Raw genomic sequence first — 20,799 nt, forward strand, 5'->3', positions numbered from 1 at the left:
TTTGATCAGATGACATTGAAAACCATGTTTGAAAGGAAAGGAAAATTCATTAAACTTGGCTTGATTAAGGATTTATAGTTTCCTTGAAGAGGACAAACACTTGAACCCTTTGTGAGAAGTGCTATATCCTAGAAGAACACAAGCTTCAGTGTGATAGGAGAACTTGTGTTGTTGGTAGGGCTTGATGAATGGATAACAATAGCACTCAAAAACTCTAAAATCATTGTAGTTAGGTTCTTCATGGCATAGCTTTTAGAAAGGAGAAATATTCTAAATAACTGATGAGGGTAACCTGTTGATTATAAACACAACTGCACTAAAAGTTTGCCACCAAAAATAGAGGGGCATGGCAGCATGAGCCACGAGAGTTAAGCCAAACGTAGTGACAATTCCATGCTTTCTTTCTACCCTTTCATTTCGTTGATGGAGATAAGGACAAGCGTGTCTAAACACAATTCCTTGCTCTTGTAAATACTTGGTAAAAGATTGAAATTCCCCACCCCAGTCAGTTTGCCAACACTTTAATTTAACCTCAATTTGTCTTTCAACCAAACTGTGAAACAACTTGAACACAGTAAAAGCTTCAGATTTTAATTTCAAGGGATAGATCCACATGTATCTAGTAAAATCATCCACAAAAAGAATGTAATATTTAAAACTTTCAGAGGAACATTCTGGTGCAGGACCCCACAAGTCTGAATAAACCAATTCAAGAGGGCTATCAGTGTTGGATGTGGATAGAGGAAAAGTGGCTTGTTGCATTTTACCAAATTGGCAAGCTTCACAAAAAGACATTTTATTTCCAAAAGATCTAGCTACATTGACTCTATCCATTACAAGCTTCAAATTCTTTTCATTTGGGTGATGCAACCTAGCATGCCACAAACTAGTAAGCTGGCTCCTTACATCAGACTTATTTCGAAGAATATAGGAAGTTGAAACATTACTGACTTCAGAACTATCACTATTGTTAACTCTAGAAGAAACACTATTGTTTATTGCAGCATTACTTGCACTAGAAGAGACAGTAGCCGAATGGGGGACTGATGTTGGAATGTCCAAAGAGACAGTAGATCCAGCAGGTACAGAGACAGCTGGTTGTGGAGTTGTAGATGATATGAAAGCTGTGCCAAACGTTGGGAGAGAAACTTGTATTTGATATAATCTATCCTTTAAGAACCCTTGGAGTAGCACTACCTTAGAAACTTTATCCTTTATAAGACAATGGTCACAATGAAATTCCGCTATCACATCATTATCTTTAATAATCTGAGAAATGCTTAGTAAATTTTTTGCAATATGGGGAACACACAACATTTTCTTAAGATGTAATAATCTAAGACAGGTGGTGGAAGGCAATAAAGACTCACCAATGTGAGTAACAGGCACATTTTGTCCATTCCTAGCTTGAACAATGGATTCTCCCTGATAGTTGTCCTTAACAACTAAATTGGTTGCATCAGTAGTCATGTGGTTTGTGGCTCTTGAGTCAACATACCAAGTCTGATCATTAACCACTTGAGGGGTTGCAACTGGTACAGTTGAGGAAGAATGTGCTCTTAGAGATGTTGTAGAAGAGTATCCACCCCTTGGAACAGAACTTGAGCCAGAGTTTGAGGTAGAATTACCAGGCAAACCATGGTAAAGAGGAACACTCTAGTGAAAATTATTAGGACCACTAGGACTAGTCACGTTGTGCTGAGAATGAACCATGTTATGTTGAGGATGAGTGGTACCAACTTGTCCAGGATAAACAGGATTGGAAGGAACAAAAGCTGAAACTGAATTTAGTCCAGATTGCCTTGTCATAATGCTGGTCAGCAAAGCTTGAGCTGAATCAGTAACTGAATTTTGAGGAAATCCCCGTGAGGTTAGTTGATTAGAGAATCCAGTATTAGTGAACCCCTGAAATCCATGATCAAACCTGTATAGCATTGAAGGGCAGTATGCCCTCCTTTGCCGCAAACCTAATAGAAGAGTCTTGGTCGATAATAGCCTCTTCCCCTGCCATGACGTTGTACTCCTTGAGGATTAAACATAACGTTTGCAGAGGACAAAAACTGCGAGACATCTGTATGGGACTGTTGATAGGATTGATTAAAATCAGGTCTAAAACTGCTTTGATTGGCATTGTTACCAAAGTGTTGAGGAATACCAAAGTTTTGTTGAGGGTTGAAGGTCTGGTGTTGTGGATCAGGAAAAGTTTGATGTAGTGGAGGGTTAAAGGTCTGGTGTTGTGAGGCAGGAAGAGTCTTATTTTGTAATGGAAAACTAGCCAACTATTGAGGGTTAAAAACCTTTGTGGAGTCAGTGTTCATATGGACATTTGGAGAGGTTAAAACGGGCTCATTGGAGACCTGTTTAGTAGCTATTAAAGCTGAGGCTAGCTGGTCGGTAGTGTGAAAAAATTGACTTAATGGTTGACAGAGAAGGCTAAATCAGGCCTGGAATGGGTAAGATACTGTAGACCTCCTACAATGCTTTTGTAGAGAGAAGGTTCTTCGAAGAAGTCACTATCTTCTTTACCAGTTTTACTCCATAGCATAGGGGTACTACAAAGTTTACACTCACTCATGCCAGCTTAGTTAGCAAATCCCGATCCTAGTTGCATTGAGTGAGAAGTAATGTAGAATCATTCCTTGAACTTCAAAACCAAGGAAATATTGTAAAAGCTCAAGATGTTTCAGAGCAAATGCCGATTTAAATCTTCAATTATTTTGCATTAGTGTGGAGTCAATCTTTGCGATTAGGATGTCACACATATACCGAGAGATATATAACTTGATCCTTGTTTGAAGAAAAAGAGACTAGTGTCTGAGGCTGAGTTGCTGAAACCCCACCAATAAGAGTATTTTTAACTTATCAAACCAAGCTAGGGGCTTGTTTTAGACCATACAAGGCTTTGTTGAGTTACACACATGGTGAGGACAAGTAACATCAGAAAACCCTCAAGTTGTTGCATAAAAACAGTTTGTGAGATCACCATTTAGAAATGCATTGTTAATGTCAATTTGTTGTATTTCCCATTGACGATACACAGCCAAAGATAGCATAACTGATGGTTGGAGGCTTAATAACATGAGAGAAACTGTCAAGGTAATCTAAGCCAGGGGTTTGTTGAAAACCCTTGGCTCCGACTTGCTTTGTACTTTTGTAAAGTTCCATCTGACTTTAGTTTGGTTTTGAATACCCACTTGCCGCTACTATGTGCATGTCTGAGAGAAATAGGAACCAAATCTCAAGTTTTATTTCTCAAGAGAGCTTGGAACTCATCAGCCATGGCAGCTTTCCATTCTGGAATTTTAGTGCTTTAAGGGAAGTCTTTGGTTCAGCTAGAATGTGGCATGTTGAGAGTAGTGCTTGTCCTGCGTGTGGCTTAGACCGGGTGCTCATGGATGACAGTTTCCACTTGTAGATGAATGTTGTGGTCTGGTGAAAGGTAAGACAACCTCCAGGTGTATATCTTGGGAGAGTTACCATGTGGAATTAACACAGAACTAGATTCTGATCCTGGAAGTGTGACAGATCATATGCAGTCTTTGTAGTTGAATTAGTCACTAAAAACCATGATTAGCAGAAGACACTCTAGGAATGGAAGGAACATTATGTAGGCATAAGAAATGGACCAGACTATGGTTTGTTGAAAAAGCAGACAACTTCTAACTGTATACCTTGAGAAGAGTTACCAGGTGGAGCATAAAATGGACTAGATTTGCTCTTAGGGCTATTACATACTCATGTGTAGATATTGTGGCTAGATTTGCTGAATTGCACTTATTATTAGTAGGTGACAAACCAATAGTTAAGGGATCATTATTAGTATTTAAGTGAGCATAGTTGCAGTAGCTTCTGTTGGTAAGTCTGCACCAACAAAGAAATCACCATCCACACACTCAACTAGTATCCAATAGCGGTATCTCAAGCCATTCATCAAATCTTAACTACGTACCTCAAGTGGGGTGTTACAATACCAGCTAGGCGATATGGATCAACGAAGCTCTGTTGGATGTGTGATTTAATTCCCAATGGATGAATCAGGAGTCATTGTCACCACAAAGGAGAAGCGGCCTCACAGATTGTTCTTGTCGAGCTCGCACTTCACTAGTTCCACCCCACAATTGCACACCATGGGAGCTCATGGTCCTATAACAATTGTTAACTATTGAAATAGATTTTGGGATTATATTCTTTCATTAGGATCAACTATAGAGAAAGATGAATGCTTCCCACATGGATCACTAACTGTAAGAGTGATATTGACAGATTGTGAAACAAAGAATGTAATACAATCCCACTTTGTAATTAGCCTTTCAATCAACAACTTATGTGTATAGGCAAAGCCTGTACAGGAATAAATGAAAATTGAATAACATAAATGTTGTTTATTGTGTTTGAATTTTCATGAGTGTTAGGAATTAATCTAGTAGATTAGGGCAAGAAAATTCGACAAAAAGGAATAAGTAATTGTTGGAGTCTTACACAGACTAGACATACTCAAGCCTATTGATTTATAAGAGAGGGTAATTCTTACATTTAACAACGTTTTATTGGGTGAGGAGTCAAACACACCTCAAATTCTATCATGGTACCAGCGCTAGGTTTAGTTGAGCAGAGTGCTTCATCAACATGCATGACCCAACATATGGGCTTGACCTCACAATCGGTGTTAGAGTCCTACACCGACTAGACACGCTTAAGCCTACTGGTTATTGGGTGACTTAGAGCCAGCAATTACCTCTATCAACAGGCATAACCCAATATATGGGCTTGACTGTAAGGGTTGGTGTTGGAGTCTCACACCGACCCAACATATAGGGTTGGTGTTGGAGTCTCACACCGACCCAACATATAGGCTTGACCGTGAGAGTTGATGTTGGAGTTCCACACTGAATGGCTTTGAAGAAGAAGCAAGAAGAACAAAGATGAGCTGAAAACTCTGTATTTCCTTAACTAAAAATCGTTACAAGAAGGAAGCTATTTATACTTGGTTAATGAGTATCAAAACGCAAAGTTTTAACTTCCTGGTTTTGATATTTACAAAATACACCTCATATGATATTCTAAAAGATTACAAATATACCCAATTATACTAATGTGCTCCCTTAAACTAAACTATGTAACTGTGTAACAACATGCTATAAACTTTCGGAGATTGAACTATATTCCCCATTATACTAATATGCTCCCTTAATCTGAACTGTGGAACACTCTACCAACACCAGCACCAACTTTTGAAAATTAAACAACATAGCACCAGCACTAACATCACCAATTTTCTGAAATTTTTCAGAATCAGTAAACAATACAACACCAGCATCAACATCACTAGTCTTTTGATCTGAATTTTTTCAGAACCAGTAAACAATACATCACTAGCACCAACATTCCAATTGCAAACACCAATCTTCTAAATTTTTTTGTAATTGTAACAACAGAACATAGCACCAGCACACCAGCACCAACTTTCAGAATTAGTAAACAAACACAGGTAAACCCAGATACAACACACAACACAACACAACACAACACACAACACAACACAACACAACACTACCACACCAGCACCAACTTTCAGAATCAGTAAACAAACATAGCACCAGAAACAACACACAACACAACACCAACATACTAACACCAACTTTCAGAATCAGTAAACAATACAACACTAGAAACAACACACAACACAGCACCAACATACCAACACTAACTACAACACTTACTCAAAACCAGTACGAATTAGTAAACAATACATTATCACTACCAACATTCCAACTACAAACAGTAACTCCAACACTTACTTAGAATCAATACTGTTGTCTTCTTCATACTCAGTACTAGAAGTTACATTCAGCTTCTTCCTTAGAGATTGAAATTTGTTTCCTAGCAAGGCCTTAGTTGAAACATCCGCAATTTGGTACTTTGTACCAACAAATTGAACTACTAGTTGCTTGTCAGTAACAGATTCTCGCACATAATGTACATCTATTTCAATGTGCTTTGTTCTAGCATGAAAGACCGGGTTAGATGAGAGTGCTCTAACACTCATATTGTCACACCACAAAACCGGGGTTGGGTTGATGTCTATGCCAAGTTCTTGAAATAAATGCTAAATCCAGACAAGTTCAATGGCTGCTTGACAGAGGACTCTATATTTAGCTTCTGTCAAAGATAAGGAGACCACTCTTTGTTTCCTTGAGCTCTATTGCACTAAGCTACCTCCAAGGAAAATACTATAACCACTTGTGGATCATCTGTCACTCACATCACTTGCCCAATCAGCATCCGCATAGCCTTCTAGAATAAAATATGTCCTCTTTGTAAACAGAAGTCCATAGTGTAAGGCCCCTTTAATGTATCATAGTACTCTTTTACAAGCAGTCCAGTGGGCAGTGGTAGGAGCGTGAAAAAATTGACTTAACTGGTTGACAGAGAAGGCTAAATCAGGCCTGGAATGGGTAAGATACTGTAGACCTCCTACAATGCTTTTGTAGAGAGAAGGTTCTTCGAAGAAGTCACTATCTTCTTTACCAAGTTTTACTCCCATAGCCATAGGGGTACTACAAGTTTTACACTCACTCATGCCAGCTTTAGTTAGCAAATCCCGATCATAGTTGCATTGAGTGAGAAGTAATGTAGAATCATTCCTTTGAACTTCAAAACCAAGGAAATATTGTAAAAGCTCAAGATGTTTCAGAGCAAACTGCCGATTTAAATCTTCAATTATTTTTGCTATTAGTGTGGAGTCAATCTTTGCGATTAGGATGTCATCCACATATACCGAGAGATATATAACTTGACTCCCTTGTTTGAAGAAAAAGAGACTAGTGTCTGAGGCTGAGTTGCTGAAACCCCAACCAATAAGAGCTATTTTTAACTTATCAAACCAAGCTCTAGGGGCTTGTTTTAGACCATACAAGGCTTTGTTGAGTTTACACACATGGTGAGGACAAGTAACATCAGAAAACCCCTCAAGTTGTTGCATAAAAACAGTTTCCGTGAGATCACCATTTAGAAATGCATTGTTAATGTCAATTTGTTGTATTTCCCATTGACGATACACAGCCAAAGATAGCATAATTCTGATGGTTGTAGGCTTAATAACATGAGAGAAACTGTCAAGGTAATCTAAGCCAGGGGTTTGTTGAAAACCCTTGGCTCCCGACCTTGCTTTGTACTTTTGTAAAGTTCCATCTGACTTTAGTTTGGTTTTGAATACCCACTTGCAGCCTACTATGTGCATGTCTGGAGAATAAGGAACCAAATCTCAAGTTTTATTTCTCAAGAGAGCTTGGAACTCATCAGCCATGGCAGCTTTCCATTCTGGAATTTTTAGTGCTTTAAGGGAAGTCTTTGGTTCAGCTAGAATGTGGCATGTTGAGAGTAGTGCTTGTCCTGCTGTGTGCTTAGACCGGGTGCTCATAGGATGACAGTTTCCACTTGTAGATGAATGTTGTGGTCTGGTGAAAGGTAAGACAACCTCCAGTTGTATATCTTGGGAAGAGTTACCATGTGGAATTCAAACAGAACTAGATTCTGATCCTGGAAGTGTGACAGACTCATATGCAGTCTTTGTAGTTGAATTAGTCAAACTAAAACCATGATTAGCAGAAGACACTCTAGGAATGGAAGGAACATTATTTGTAGGCATAAGAACTGGACCAGACTATGGTTTGTTGAAAGGCAAGACAACTTCTAACTGTATACCTTGAGAAGAGTTACCAGGTGGAGCATAAACTGGACTAGATTCTGCTCTTAGGGCTATTACATACTCATGTGTAGATATTGTGGCTAGATTTGCTGAATTGCACTTATTATTAGTAGGTGACAAACCAATAGTTAAGGGATCATTATTAGTATTTAAGTGAGCAGTAGTTGCAGTAGCTTCTGTTGGTAAGTCTGCACCAACAAAGAAATCACCATCCACACACTCAACTAGTATCTCAATAGCTGGTATCTCAGTTGTGACATCACCATCCACACACCTTGGCAATGTCCAAGGAAAGTAGCCTGATTGAGGTGTGGAAATCTGCCGTGCAAGTTCAACCATTTTGATCAGATGACATTGAAAACCATGTTTGAAAGGAAAGGAAAATTCATTAAACTTGGCTTGTTTAAGGATGTATAGTTTCCTTGAAGAGGACAAACACTTGAACCCTTTGTGAGAAGTGCTATATCCTAGAAAAACACAAGCTTCAGTGTGATAGGAGAACTTGTGTTGTTGGTAGGGCTTGATGAATGGATAACAATAGCACCCAAAAACTCTAAAATCATTGTAGTTAGGTTCTTCATGGCATAGCTTTTAGAAAGGAGAAATATTCTAAATAACTGATGAGGGTAACCTGTTGATTATAAACACAACTGCACTAAAAGTTTGCCACCAAAAACAGAGGGGCATGGCAGCATGAGCCAGGAGAGTTAAGCCAAACGCAGTGACAATTCCATGCTTTCTTTCTACCCTTTCATTTCGTTGATGGAGATAAGGACAAGGGTGTCTAAACACGATTCCTTGCTCTTGTAAATACTTGGTAAAAGATTGAAATTCCCCACCCTAGTCAGTTTGCAAACACTTTAATTTAACCTCAATTTGTCTTTCAACCAAACTGTGAAACAGCTTGAACACAGTAAAAGCTTCAGATTTTAATTTCAAGGGATAGATCCACATGTATCTAGTAAAATCATCCACAAAAAGCATGTAGTATTTAAAACTTTCATAGGAACATTCTGGTGCAGGACCCCACAAGTCTGAATAAACCAATTCAAGAGGGCCATCAGTGTTGGATGTGGACAGAGGAAAAGTGGCTTGTTGCATTTTACCAAATTGGCAAGCTTCACAAAAAGGCATTTTATTTTCAAAAGATCTAGCTACATTGACTTTATCCATTACAAGCTTCAAATTCTTTTCATTTGGGTGACGCAACCTAGCATGCCACAAACTAGTAAGCTGGCTCCTTACATCAGACTTATTTGCAAGAATATAGGAAGTTGAAACATTACTGACTTCAGAACTATCACTATTGTTAACTCCAGAAGAAACACTATTGTTTATTGCAGCATTACTTGCACTAGAAGAGACAGTAGCCGAATGGGGGACTGATGTTGGAATGTCCAAAGAGACAGTAGATCCAATAGGTACAGAGACAGCTGGTTGTGGAGTTGCAGATGATATGAAAGCTGTGCCAAATTTTGGGAGAGAAACTTGTATTTGATATAATCTATCCTTTAAGAACCCTTGGAGTAGCACTACCTTAGAAACTTTATCCTTTATAAGACAATGGTCACAATGAAATTCCGCTATCACATCATTATCTTTAATAATATGAGAAATGCTTAGTAAATTTTTTGCAATATGGGGAACACACAACATTTTCTTAAGATGTAATAATCTAGGACAGGTGGTGGAAAACAATAAAGACTCACCAATGTGAGTAACAGACACATTTTGTCCATTCCCAGCTTGAACAATGGATCCTCCCTGATAGTTGTCCTTAACAACTAAATTGGTTGCATTAGTTGTCATGTGGTTTGTGGCTCTTGAGTCAACATACCAAGTCTGATCATTAACCACTTGAGGGGTTGCAACTGGTACAGTTGAGGAAGAATGTGCTCTTAGAGATGTTGTAGAAGAGTATCCACCCCTTGGAACAGAACTTGAGCCAGAGTTTGAGGTAGAATTACCAGGAAAACCATGGTAAAAAGGAACACTCTGGTGAAAATTATTAGGACCACAAGGACTAGTCACGTTGTGCTTAGAATGAACCATGTTATGTTGAGGATGAGTGGTACCAACTTGTCCAGGATAAACAGGATTGGAAGGAACAAAAGCTGAAACTGAATTTAGTCCAGACTGCCTTGTCATAATGCTGGTCAGCAAAGCTTGAGCTGAATCAGTAACTGAATTTTGAGGAAATCCCCGTGAGGTTAGTTGATTGGAGAATCCAGTATTAGTGAACCCCTGAAATCCATGATTAAACCTGTATAGCATTGAAGGGCACTATGCCCTCCTTTGTTGCAAACCTAACAGAAGAGTCTTGGTCGATAATAGCCTCTTCCCATGCCATGACGTTGTACTCCTTGAGGATTAAACATAACGTTTGCAGAGGATAAAAACCGCGAGACATCTGTATGGGACTGTTGATAGGATTGATTGAAATCAGGTCTAAAACTGCTTTGATTGGCATTGTTACCAAAGTGTGAGGAATACCAAAGTTTTGTTGAGGGTTGAAGGTCTGGTGTTGTGCAAGGTCTGGTGTTGTGGATCAGGAAAAGTTTGATGTTGTGGAGGGTTAAAGGTCTGGTGTTGTGAGGTAGGAAGAGTCTGATTTTGTAATGGAAAACTAGCCAACTATTGAGGGTTAAAAACCTTTGTGGAGTCAGTGTTCATATGGACATTTGGAGAGGTTAAAACGGGCTCATTGGAGACCTGTTTAGTAGCTATTAAAGCTAAGGCTAGCTGATCATGAAAGTTTGTAAGACAGTTGTTCTATTTTTCCAATCTAATTTCATGCTTTTGTAGTAGAAACTGGGCTTCTTGTAAAGTGGTTTGGCTATTGGTATGAACAAGATTAGCTACAACTGCATCATATTCAGGCCCCAACCCATCCAGAATGTACAATAACAATTCTTCATCACTTACATGAACACCACTCGAAGTCAATTCATCACCTAGCTCCTTCATCTTAAGTACATATTCACTTATACTAGTAGAATCTTTCTTAGTACTTTGAAGCATATTGTGCAAATGTAAAGTTCTAGCCTTAGATACCGACTGAAAATGCAACTCTAATAGATTCCAAATCTCATAGGACGTACCACATTTAGCAACATGATGAAACATATTTTCAGAAATAGATGATAAGAGCCAACTAACCAGGAATTGATCGACCTTTTTCTAGGTAAAGTAGCTAGGGTTTGATCGATTGACTGATTTATCAGAACCTTCTTCCTTGTCAACTAAGAATGGTGAAGGACATGCTTTTTCGCCAGTTATAAAGCCATCAAGACCATGGGAGGTCAAAGCTGGAAGAATTAATGATCTCCAGAAAGTGTAATTCTTCTCTTGCAACTTGATTGAGATTAGTGGCAGAGTGGGAGGTAGATTGAAATTGTTTGAAATGGTGAAGTTGTTCTCCATTTCCATTGTTCAAGAAGCAAAAATTGAGAGATTAAGGATCAAAGGGGCACCTTGACGTTGGTCTAGAGCTCTGATACCATGAATGACTTTGAAGAAGAAGCAAGAAGCAAGAAGAACAAAGATGAGCTGAAAGCTCTGTATTTCCTTAACTAAAAATCGTTACAAGAAGGAAGTTGTTTATACTTGGTTAATGAGTATCAAAACGCAGAGTTTTAACTTCCTGGTTTTGATATTTACAAAATAAACCCCATATGATATTCTAAAAGATTACAAATATACCCTATTATACTAATACACACTAACTAGGCACGCTCAGGCCTACTAATTTATAAGAGGTAAAACCTTATTGAGTGAGGAGTCAAGTCTACCTCAATTTCTATTAGTAATGAAAATTAATTCATTGTAGTCCCTCTCATCTATTCCATGAATAAAGTGAATGATTAAATAAAATTATGGTGACAGGAAAGGAAAAAGATGGATAAAAATAAAATGTATCAAAAGAAATGTTGCATACAATCGGCGGCCAAAAATTTGTAATGAACAAATAATAGTAGGAGATATCTTATTAAAGTCTTGATATGATTTGAACCATTATCATAATCAGAAGCTATATATATAACCCTTGGATTTTTGAAAGATCCATAATTCTTCCCTTAAATAATGTGAAATTATTTCCTTAAATTACGTCATTTGTTGACTTAAATTACTGGTGATATAAGCGTGAGTGAACCATTATTTTTATTTTTTCACTTACTCAGATAATTGTGTAATCCACTGGCTGCTCAAAACAACTCCTCAAATATAATAAAATCATTGAAAATAGATTGGAACGGGAAAAAATTGGGAATCATAATTATTAATTAATTCAATTGGTGAACTGGAGTTATTATATACTAATGGACATAAAATAATTCTTGGATATGTTAGGAGATTGCATAGCGGAATACATACATTTAAGATTAATAACATAGAAATAAAATCAAACCACATAAAGAGACATGATATTTACGTGGTTCGGCATAACCCACCTATATTTACGAATGAGAGAAATCCACTATAGTTTCATAAACACGATATACAAGAGTATACAACCCCATAAGTCCAATACACAATTAACAAAGCGAAAATAATCTTAGTTTCTAACCATGCTTAACCGTGTACCTAGAGAGGAAACAATCTCAGTTTCTTAGACACTTTACCCATGGTGTTTAATAACCCTTACATCAAATATTTTGTGTTTTCACATTTTGTTGTAACCTTTAATTAATTTTCACCCCTATATTTATAGGTAGGATATGAGACATTCTATTACTATTAGGATTCATATTTTAATTCCTAATAGGAATCTTATAATTTTATTTCTATTTACAATTGTATTCTTTATTAAATAGTTTTTCTAAAGATATACAATTTTATATAAGAACAAATAGGAAAATGAGCCACAATTTTCTAACAATCTCCACCTTGGCGAGTTTTCCATCACAACAATGACCGTGAGAGTGAACACGACGAAGATAACGCTCCAACATCACGACATACATGTCATTGAGTAAATGCTAGCATCTAGGTCGCATAATAACCATGCCAAATTTTGCCATCAAGATTTGAGAACCACTCCACCTACAACTTGAACATGTTGTAGTTTGTCTCTTATGTGCATCTACCATCTTGAAAGAACTCATCTCTTAAGTCGCAACTTAAAGCTATGATATCACTTGGTAGGGAATTGTATAGCGGAAAATATACTTTTGAGATAAATAATTTAAGATTAAAACCACACTACATAAAAAGACACGATATTTAAGTGGTTCGACATAACCTGCCAAGATCCACTGATAAGAAAAATCCATTATAGTTTTATGAACACGATCGATAAGAGTCCACAACACCGTAAAGCCGATACATGATTAATAGACTAGAAACAATCCTAGTTTTTAACCACGCTCAACACAGTACATAGAGTAGAAACAATCCTAATTTCTAAGACACTCTACCCATGGTGTTTAATAACCCTTACAGCAAATACCCTATGTTCTCACATTTTCTCATAACCTTGAATTGGTTTTCAACCCTATATTTATATGTAGGATATGAGATATTCTATTTTTATTAGGATTCATATTTCAATTCCTAATAGGAATCCCATAATTCTGTTCCTATTTACAGTTGTATTCTTTATTAAACATTTTTTTATAAAGACATATAGTTTTATATGGGAAAAAATAGGAAAATGAGTCACAATATCCCAACAGTATAAACATAAGCTTATATACTTATAGTCAGGGCATCACTCTGCAAAACTTTCTTTTAAAATTTTACACACATCCATTAATTTCTGCTAGCATTTATTTCTTTATTTTTCCTTAAGAAACAAAAAATCTAAGTATGCCTAAGATTTAAACACAGTCAGAACGATATGCATTATTACGATGCAAAAGGACGTGCATGTGCTGCATCAGTTGCTACGAAGTGCAACCTGCATCAACCACTCACCTCACCACCTCACCACTTACGTTGGCAAACTGATTAACTTGATTCTGCAACTTGACTCTGTTATAACTAGATTCTATTATAGTCGTTACCAAACTAACTCTGCAACTTGACTCTGTTACAACTGGATTCTGTTACAGCCATTGCCAAACTAACTCTGCAACTTGATTCTGCAACTTTACTCTGTTACAACTGGATTCTGTTATAGCCATTGCCGAACTAACTCTGCAACTTGATTCTACAACTTGACTTTGTTACAACTGGATTCTGTTAAGTCGTTGCCGAACGAAGCAACTTGATTATGTTATTCTGCAACTTGATTCAGATTCAGTTATGTCTTAGAATTGGTATAAAAAGGACTACAGGATCGGTGCATTGTAACGTTTTGATCTGTTTCTAATAAACATTTCTTTAGCAAGTTTTCCTTGCTCTGTTTTTTTGTCAAATTTCATTTCTTCTTCTCTGGAAAGTTTTACGAATTTCCTTTCTCAATTCTAGGACTTCTTCATGGTATCAGAGCTATTCAGTTGACATGGATAATTTTGAAGACTTATCCAACTCCAAAAGTAAGATCAAAATGACAGATTTGGAGAAATCAGCCTATAGCAATGATCAGCTGAAGAACTTCAGCTTTCCAAGTTCCTTACCTAATGTTGCTGTCAAATTAGGAGAAAAGAACCACAACTACTGGAGATCTTAAGTACTACCAGCTCTTACATCATTTTAGCTTGAAGTTTCTGTCAATGGTGAACATCCCTGTCCTGAGCCGTTTATCTTGAACAAAGATGACGAAACAGGAAACCTGGTGAGAAAAACTAATTTTGATTATTTTCTATGGAAAAGAATTGATCAATTTCTTATGAGCTAGTTATATTCCTCAATCTCTGAATCAATGTTTGGATATGTTGCAAAATGCTCAAGTTCTTTTGAAATTTGGAAAACTTTAGAGAATCATTTTATTACCGAATCAAAGGCTAGAACAATGCATCTTAGGAACTTATTGCAGAATACAAAGAAAGAATTCTTAAGTATCAATGAATTTGTGCTCAAAATGAAAGGATATGATAATTCTCTCTCTGCAAGTGGAGTGATCTTAACCACTAACAAATTGATAGCCTATATTCTAGATGGCTTAGGTTCCGAGTATGATGCTGTATCAGTACACCTATCAGCCAGAGGAGATGATATTACTCTCCAGGAGGCACAACTCTTGCTCCACAAACATGAAATTCGACTAGAGAGATACAATAGTGCACACAACATATACCATGATAACTCAGCCTTAATAGCACAGAAACAGTCCTCGATACATCCTTATCATGTTGTCAATACAAGTCACTTACCATGCATAAATACATTCAACATTTTAAGTCAATACCAGCACCATACACTTCTTCACCACAATATTATGTACCTTTATTACACTACAATCCATCACCAACTCCAGCTTCAGACTTCAGCAACTCAAACAACACCTTTTTACCTCACAATGCCTTAATGGTGCAAGACACAAGAAGAATAAATCCAAATTCTAGACGAGGGAGAGGTTAAAATTTTTTCAAACCAAAAATCTTTTGTCAGGTATGTGGGAAACCTGGTCACATGGCTGTACAATGCTATCATAGGCTTGACTTATCCTATAATGGTCCTCAAAATCAAGACCAGCCTTAACAGTCTCAATATCACCCAATCAAACTGAATTTTTAGAACAGGCAAATCAAGTGTACTACCTGCAAAAGGATCATGGCTCTACCAATCAATCAAAAGAAGTTCTTACACCACAATCTAATCCATCACAACTACAGCAACATCAGCAGCAAATTCCTCAGCATGCAGGTCCAATGTCTTACTTTGCTCAACCTATCTCAGTAGCAGATCCTCAATGGTATCTTGATTTTGGAGCCACCAATCACATCAACTCAAACATTCAATCTCTGGAGACTGTTACACCTTATAGTGGTCCAGAAAAATTGTAGGTTAGAAATGGTCAGTGTCTCACTATCACCTATACTGGTAATCTGCATCTTTTTACATCATCATCTTCACATAAACTACTAGTTAATAATGTGCTAGTTGTACCACAAATTACAAAGAATTTGATTAGCATATCAAAACTCACTCAAGATAATGCAGTTAGTGTTGAGTTTCTTGCTAACTTGTGTATTATAAAGGACAAGGAAACGCAAACAATTCTGTTGGAAGGGAGACTTAGCAATGGATTGTATAAGATATCTTCACCTATTACTCTGTCTCAAAGTTTCCATGAAAGATCATTAGCCCTAGGTTCTGATAAGTTTGCCTGAAGAATAAAGTCGTCCACTGATATAGAAGCTGTCTCCACAGTTAACAATTCAAGACTTCAAAATTTACATTTTTCAAATATAGCTACTGCTATCAATAAGCATGACTCAGTTGTATGGCATATGAGACTTGGCCACCCTCACTATAAAACTCTTCAAGCCCTGTTACATAATGCATTAAATAAAAAAAACTTTTGTTCCAGAATCTATGTTACACAATTGTTCAACCTGTAAATTTGGGAAGTTGCATCAGCAACCTTTCTCTCCGTCAGCAACAGTTAGCACAAAGCCCTTGGAGTTGATCTTTGCTAACCTATGGGGTCTATTACCAGTAGTTTCAAAGGAAGGATACAAATATTACATTGCCTTTCTTGATGATTTCAGCCACTATTCTTGGATATATCCACTAAAGCAAAAAATCAGAAGCCTTTGCCATTTTCAAACAATTTCATGTGTTTATGGAAAGACAACTTAAAACTCAATTGAAATGTATTCAAACTGATTGTGTGTGTGTGTGTGTGTGTGTGGGTGTTTGGGGGGGGGGGGGGGGGGGGGGGGGTTGTGTGGGGTGAGTTTAGATGTTTTCTACCTTATCTAAATTCTCATGGCATCAAGTTCAGGCATCCATGTTCCCATGTCCATAACAAAATGGAAAAATTGAAAGGAAACACCAGCACATTACAGAAATTGGTATGACATTACTAGCGTAATCCTCACTACCTTTTCAATTTTGGTGGCATGCCTTTCATATAGCAGTTTATCTAATAAACAGGTTACCAACTCCAATCCTTCAGTTCTTATCCTCGTTTGAGAAGTTGTTTCATAAGCCTCCTGATTATACCATGTTAAAGGTGTTTGGCTATAGGTGTTTTCCTTACCTAAGGCCATATAATTCTCATAAAATGGATTATCATACAAAATCCTGCATCTTTATTGGTTATAGCTCTTCTCACAAGGGCTACTTATGTCTAAGTGAAACAGGATGAGTTTACATCTCCAGACATGCTGATTTTGATGAAACAAATTTTTCATCCAAGGATGTGCAAAGTGTTATTTCTGCATCTCAACAACAATCAACTAAGTCAGTAAGGTATCCCTTTAACTGGCAGCTTCCATGTGCACTACCAACTAAATTTTTCACAAAAATTTGCAGATTCACTCACACCTACCACTGATGGCAATTTACCGAAATCAGCAACAACACCCTCAGATGACAATCTGACTGCGTCGTTTTCTTCAACTCAACCTCAAAGTTAGACTCCTGATGAAAAGGTCACTAAAAATGTTCCAATATTGGCAGAACATCAGCCTCTAGGACTCTACCAAGTTATGGATAATAAAATATCCTCATCAACTCCTACAATTCACCTAGACGTTGAACTTCCTTTACCTCAAAATTCATCAGCCTTACAGTAGTTAAAAACCAACAAACATCCTATGATAACTAGATCTCAACGCAAAACGAATGCTTTGGTTGCTGAAATTGCCGAGATGTCATTTGCAGCACCAGTTCATAATCCTACGAATGCTCTGGTTGCTGAAATTGCCGAGACATCATCTGTAGCACCAATTCATGAACCTACTAATGTACATGCAGCCTTGAGCTCTCCAGAATGGTTTTCAGCCATGAAACAAGAATATGATACACTGCAGCATAATAACACCTGGACGTTAGTTTCATATGAAAGTCAAATGACCTTGGTGGATAATAAATGAGTGTTTCATATTAAGTATAACATGGATGACAGTGTTTCTAGGTATAAAGCACAGTTGGTGGCTAAGGGGTTTCAGCAAACTCCTGGAATTAACTACTTTGAAACCTTTGCTCTAGTAGTCAAGCCATGTACCATCAGAATAATCCTTGCTTTGGCTGTCCAATTCAATTGGAAAATTTAGCAAATTGACATCAACAACGCCTTCTTAAATGGTGATCTTACTGAAGTTGTTTACATGACACAACCAGCTGGATTTATTGACACAAACAAGCCTGCTTATGTATGTAAGTTGAACAAGGCTTTGTATGGCCTTAAGCAGGCCCCTCGCGTCTGGTTTGAAAAGCTCAGAGGAGTGCTATTGAAAAAGGATTTTCAGAACTCTTCATCAGACAGTAGCTTGTTCATTCATCATTCCTCTACAAAGGTTGTTTATTTGCTAGTATATGTGGATGACATTTTAATTACAGGCAATGATTCTGTTTATATTCAGCAGCTAGTTGACGAATTACATAACACTTTTGCCTTAAAAGATTTAGGAGAGTTGAGTTACTTTCTTAGTTTTGAAGTAGTGAGAACTACTGCTAGTATTCACCTAAATCAATCTAAGTATGCTGCTGACCTACTAAAAAAGGTTAGTATGTTTGATGCCAATGCTAGTTCAACACCTATAGCCGCAAATACTAAGTTGGTTAAAGATGATAGTGCCTTATTTGACAACCTAGCTCTGTATAGAAGTATTATTGGCAGTCTGCAATATTTGACAATGACACAACCAGATTGGCATTTGTTATGAATAGGTTAAGTTAGTTCCTACAAAGTCCATCTATGTCCCATTGGGTTGCCTGTAAAAGAGTCCTTCGTTACATCAAAGGTACTCTTGACGTTGGTCTTCAGTTTCAGCCTTCCCAAACTATAGTGTTAGAAGGCTTTGCTAATGCAGATTGGGCCAATGATTTGAATGATAGAAAATCAACCAGCGGCTTCTGTATTTGTCTCTTTGGCAATCTCATTAGCTGGGTATCTCACAAACAAAAGGTGGTGGCTTTAAGTTCTACAGAAGCTGAATACAAATCACTTACTCAAGCCTCTACCGAACTTGTTTGGGTTCAGCAATTGTTATATGAATTGAAGATTTTTATTCCTAATCAATCAGTCTTATGGTGTGATAATAAAAGTGCAAATGCCTTGGCTGCAAACCCTGTGTTTCATGCTCGAACTAAGCACATCGAAATTGATGTGCATTACGTCCGAGACTTAGTTCTCTCCAAAAGGTTAGCTGTCCAGTACATAGCCAGTGAGTTTCAAATTGCAGACATACTTACAAAACCTCTGCCGGTCACACGTTTTCAAATGTTGTGTGATAAATTGCGTTTGATCTCTCTTACCCGCTTCAGGGAGGACACACAATTCACTATCAACTGTCCTATAAGTTTCAGGGAGGACATTCTGTCTCCTGTTCCCTCTTGTAACTAGTTAACCTCTTTGAGCATCCACTCAAGTCAAAAGTAAACTTGTAAACTTGTTTTCACACCTTACGCTTCATCAGTTCGCTGTTGATTGTTTGTTTCATCAGTTGTTCGCTGCATCAGCTGTTGTTCGCTGCATCAGCTCGTTGCAGTTTCATTTTGTAATGGTTAAAAGCTGTTGTTCTGTTCACTTTATCAATTCGCTGTTGTTCGTTTCATCAGTTGTTGTTCGCTGCATCAGTTGTTGTTCTGTTTGCTTCATCAGTTTGCTATTGCTCATTTCATCAGTTTGCTGTTGTTGTTCGCTTCATCAGCTGTTGGTTGCTTAATTAGCTTGCTAACTTCATCAGCTGTTATTCGCTTAATTAGCTCGCTAACTTCATCAGCTCGTTGTAGATTCGTTATTAAAAGTTCTCAGTTCGAGGGAGGATATTATGGTGTTTATTTTTCAAACTATCACAACTTACTGTTGCTCAGTTCGAGGGAGGATATTACGATGCAAAAGGACGTGTGTGTGCTGCATCAGTTGCTACGAAGTGCAACCTGCATCAACCACTCACCTCACCACCTCACCACTTACGTTGGCAAACTGATTAACTTGATTCTACAACTTGAATCTGTTACAACTGGATTCTGTTACAGCCGTTGCCGAACTAACTCTGCAACTTGACTCTGTTACAACTGGATTCTGTTACAGCCGTTGCCGAACTAACTCTGCAACTTGACTCTGTTACAACTGGATTCTGTTACAGCCGTTGCCGAACTAACTCTGCAACTTGATTCTGCAACTTGATTCTGCAACTTGACTCTGTTACAACTGGATGCTGTTACAGCCGTTGCCAAACGAAGCAACTTGATTCTGTTATTCTGCAACTTGATTCAGATTCAGTTACATCTTAGAATTTGTATAAAAAGGACTGCACGATCAGTGCATTGTAACATTTTGATATGTTTCTAATAAACATTTCTTTAGCAAGTTTTCCTTGCTCTGTTTTTTTGTCAAATTTCATTTCTTCTTCTCTGGAAAGTTTTACGACTTTCCTTTCTCGATTCTAGGACTTCTTCATGCATTATTAATTTTTTTTTGTTTTTATCTCTTAATTAGGATGTGTAGTTGTAATGTTATTCAGTTAAATCATATATCTGTAAATAGATAAATAAATAAATAAAAAAAAACACCCTTAAAATTGATCTTACAACTCTTGGCGTCTTCACAGGAAGGCCTACATATTGCGAACCACGCAGGTTCACAAATCCATATCTTACCCATCTTTTGGATCCAATATAAAGTCATTTTCTTACTAGAGGTCTGGGGTCTGTTGTCACTGGGATAGCTTTTGGTCCACCAATCCAAGCATCTTTTTAAGTTTCTAAAATTCAGATCAAGTTAATCTGAAAATATTACTAGAAGATAAAATTTTACAATTTCTGAGTGTGAGAAGTTTGACTCTATATATAAAGCTTGGAAGAACTGTTCTCATTAACGTTTATGAATTAATTGTTTTGAATTGATTTACGGGACTATTCCTTCTAGTTCTTCTAGATAAGGTAAATTTTATTGTGCAATGGATGCATGGTTATTGTTTAAAACGTGAGATCTGTTCCTGCAAGACAATCCTGAAAATCTAAAATTTCTTCAGGGATTGAGTTTCACGTTGAGTTTGGACCAGCATACGTGTTAGCTAGAGATCCGAAAA

Source organism: Pistacia vera, unplaced genomic scaffold (genome assembly GCF_008641045.1).
Source record: "Pistacia vera cultivar Batoury unplaced genomic scaffold, PisVer_v2 Contig970, whole genome shotgun sequence".
NCBI classification, from domain to species: domain Eukaryota; kingdom Viridiplantae; phylum Streptophyta; class Magnoliopsida; order Sapindales; family Anacardiaceae; genus Pistacia; species Pistacia vera.